We start from the raw sequence: 4374 nt of genomic DNA on the forward strand, positions 1-4374 counted from the left end.
ACAGAACACACACTGGCAGAGCACACTTCCCTTCAAATAACATCAAATTGGTTTGAAACTATACAGAACAAGTAAAAAGGAATAAAATCGTACAAGCTGATGTTTTCCATCCAGGCTGTTATCAACATGTAAGCTGAGGGGTTAGAGAAGCAGGCTGTGATCAGAGCGACTGGATGCATCAGAGCTGAATGCAACCCACTCTGGGATTTCAGTATCCCACGAGGAGGGGATTCTCCCAGATGGATGTCTGAAAGTTTCTTCGCCGAGGTCCTGAACTTCTTCCTTTGTTTGCTGATGAAACGAATAAGCTGTTTTGCATAAAAGTCAAAGTGGCAAAAGAAAGTACGGCGCTTGCTGCAAAGTTTGTGTTGCAAAGTTCTTCCTAAGTTCTTACACGAGCTTAAAGAAAAGCAATTTCAAAAAATCCGGTCGTTCCATTAAAATGCATGAAATTTATAAGCAGACCTTAGTATGTAAACTAGCTGCAATAAAAAACAATTTTGATTTCCTGAATAAATAAAGCTTAGCTAACTTTGGGGCCGTTCTGTCTAAAGCAACCAGCAAACAGGGACGTAAACTGTAATGTGATCAACAGAAATAAGAGGCTTTATTGTAATCCCCATTCCTTATAAATATAAGTGTTTTATTTATGTAAACATGAATACATTTCAGAGTTAGTCACTTTTAAAAAGTTTTGAGAAAACGTATATTTGAACAAACCTTACTGATGTATGTTCGTCACTGTCAGCATAATGTTTCAGACTCTGTGAGGAATGTGTTGCTTCTGTTGAAATAATAATAAATAAACCCTCACAGGTCAGTTGAACAATTACACCATGATGACTAGTTACTCTCTTGGCTTCGTTAGTTATGGAATTATCCCTAAATTTGTGTGCAACAATTATTTTACTTGTCAGTTCTTGCCACACTGTCACACCTGAAACACCATCCATCCATCCGTCCATCATCTATACACCGCTTAATCCTCACTAGGGTCATGAGGGACTCAGGGCAAAGTTTTTGGACGGGCTGCAAGGTGGATCAGTGGTTAGCATCGTTGTCTCGCAGCAAGAAAGTCGCTGGTTCGCGTCCCGGTGAGGACACCTGGGACCTCTCTGTGTGGCGTTTGCATGTTCCCCCCATGCAACGTTCTCTCCGGGTTCTCTGGCTTCCTCCTACAGACCAAAAACATGTTGGGGTTAATTGGTGATTCTAAATTGTCCGTACGTGTGTCTCTAAGTGTAGCCCTGTGATAGACTGGTGACCTTTCCAGGGTGTCCCTAAATCAGCTGGGACAGACTCCAGCCCCCCCGTGACCCTCGTGAGGATTAAGTGGTGTATAGATAATGGATGGATGTTGTTGGACTGTGGGAGGAAGCCGGAGAACCCGGAGAGAACCCATGCTGCACGGGGAGAACATGCAAACTCCCTGAAACACCATACCACCTTAAAATGACTTCAAACTGCAACTTCTGTTCTAATATTTTACCTGAATCCACAACACATCATTTGCTGGTGAGTGTCCATAATCTGACTTGTTCAGTTCACTGCAGTAATTTGTAGTTTTATGGGCACTGCACTTTGTAAGAGATGTAAAATTGAGGTGAAACTCAACATATGGAAAGATGTTTGTGATGTAAGAGCAGCAGATCCAGTGTTGAAATGTGGGAAAACCCTGATCAGACTGTTGTGAGTTGCAGTGTGAGACTTGTTTAGGCAGTGTGAGAGAATTAGACAAAAGTTCAAGACTGGTGTCTCATATCAAAAGAGTTGGCACCACTGTTGGAGATAAATGATCAATGAGTCAGGCAGACTGGACTAATATATTCAACCAAGCAGAACCTCTGCCCCTGCACTCTCTCTGCTAATAGGGGGTGGACAGAAAGCATGGCAGGTCAACAAAGGTCAGGCATTGTGATCATGTTGCCAATAAGAGGGATGGCAGGCCTGCTAATCCCGCCTAATGGTCCTGGGGTTTCGTTAGTATTAGTAATGATCAGTCAGTAGTACTAACTGATCATTAGGCATCTCTTTTACTGACAAACTCAGGCATCACACCTGTAAATGATGAAAGATCAATATCATTAGACTTTATCAGCTACATCAGGCCCATTTAATCTGCTAATCTTCAGTTTAAATTCGATGTTTAATCAGTTGTCACTGTCGGTCCATGTTTTTCCATCTTGCAATATTCCATAATTTCAACTGAACTTTGATTTAAAGACTCTCGAAAAAATCTGCTTTATGGAGAGTCATCACACCCATATAGTGTCTCAGCTGCTCCCCACAGAAGTTGCTGCTGCAAAGCTCGTTTCATTTTGTATGCACTCATGTTCACGTGCGATGCAGTTGTGCTTCCACAGCTACATGCGATTAACACCGTTTTATATCAACATATTAAACAGCTGCATATCATTCTCAAAGTCACAGTAAACAGTGAACAGACTAAAGAGAGATGCACTGAAGGCCAGCACGTCAACTTAAGCTGTGGTCCTGCAGATGGCTTTTATGCTGTTTTCTTACCCCCTTTTGGTAACTGAATATTCACACTCAACCCTCTTATTAACACGGTAAAAAACCCACACTCCCTTTGACACGTGGTGGGCCTTTGTGTAACTTGTGGGGCTCTGCTTACATTAAAACGAGGTTATGTTAAAACTTCTAAACAGCTCGATCATCTGTTAAGGTGCTTGCAAGTTAGACCCTGTATCAAGACATTCTGGTTTAACTGGACTGCTCCAGGACTAACTGCTTAGCCTCGGAGCTACAGATGATATTAGTGCAGAAAAAACCCAAAAATAAATACCATGCAATTCACTGGATATATCAGCCGTGCAACAGTTTTCTCTAATTCTTTGGCATTTATTATTATTTGGTCTACCCGTGTGTGTATTATTCCAGCTCATTGACTCGCTTACAGTCTCTTTGGGTGTCTTGTTTTGTGGCGTCCTGGCAGGCCCTTTAAGTCATATTGAGACTGAGTAGATTGGCTTAGTGGCAATCTTATTAAAACCTCTTCATCCTAATTCGGTAATGTGCTTAAGGCGGGCGAGACGTCCATTGAGTTAAACTGTGCTGTCAATCACCGCTGTCATGTGAAAGCATGACTGACACACCGACGCACGCGCTCAGAACTGTCATCTGTCCGTTCATCAAAAGAAGCATGACTGGGAAACCACACACACACACACACACACACACAGGATGACACTGATTTTAATGAGGCAGGATGTGGTATCGACTGGGGAGAGTGTAACTTAATACCGTGACATAATGAAAGGCACAAGGTATGCCGGAAAAACCTCCAACAGCTCCAGGGCCGCCGTGCCTCATCTGACCTCTGACCTCACATAACAGGAAGCGTTATTTCACATAACCGCAGCACAGTTGTAAGTGTTTATTTCACAAAAGACAAAACCCACCAAAGCAAAGAAAGCACTGCAGGGCTTTGATTAAAAACTCGGGAGTCTAATCTTTCCGCATTTTGCAGAAACTTTAATTGTTTTTTCACCATTTGTTTCTTTATCTGCCTCTTTAGAGGCTTAGAAATAGTTCACCATCAAATAAAAAAAATAAAAAAATGATGTGTAAAGATAAGGATCACTTTGCTCTTGGCTGTGTGGAATTAAAATCAATGATGCCTGGTTATTAAAAATTTCTTAACAGATTAAAATAGTAGCAATTTGTGGAGAAAAATAATTAGTATGCAGCCTTTTCGATCTAGTTTGGATTCACAAGGACTTGAACCCAGATAGCGCTGGTATCTATGGTATCAGATTTGTATGCCGTCTAATCCACATTTCTAAGAGTTCTTCTTTCTCTTCTTTTGGTGCAGCAACATGCCACCATGTCCCCGATGCATCTCTTCTACACAAACAGGTTGATCAGGATCAGAGTGTTTCCTGTTAACCCCTTAACACCACAACATACGGCGGCCATTAACCACATCTGACAAACTATGTGTCTCACATCTTAAATCGTCCTGAGATGATGCAGAAATAGTAGTTTCTTACGTTGCAATAAGAGTGTGTACACAACAAAATGCACCTTTCTGTCATCTATAGGGGAACACGCCTACCAATCACTATGTTTAGGGCGTTGTTTTCACTGCAAGACTCACATGAACAAAATGCTTTCAAGCGATCAGTCATTGTTAGCAAAAATTGAATTTTAAGGGGTTAATTCACCCAAAGGGCACCATTTCATGTGAGTTATTTTAGGAAACCTGCAGTCGAACTTTTCTATCGAGACAAATAAAAGCCTGTCAGGTTTTCAGCTATTCAGATGGTGTCCTTTGTTGCTTGTAAAGAGTCTGTAGAGTGAAGAACCATCATCTGCTTCCATAATTATGAGATTGAAACCATTTAGCTTTTC

This window comes from Stegastes partitus, unplaced genomic scaffold (genome assembly GCF_000690725.1).
Source record: "Stegastes partitus isolate 25-593 unplaced genomic scaffold, Stegastes_partitus-1.0.2 Scaffold794, whole genome shotgun sequence".
Lineage (NCBI taxonomy): Eukaryota > Metazoa > Chordata > Actinopteri > Pomacentridae > Stegastes > Stegastes partitus.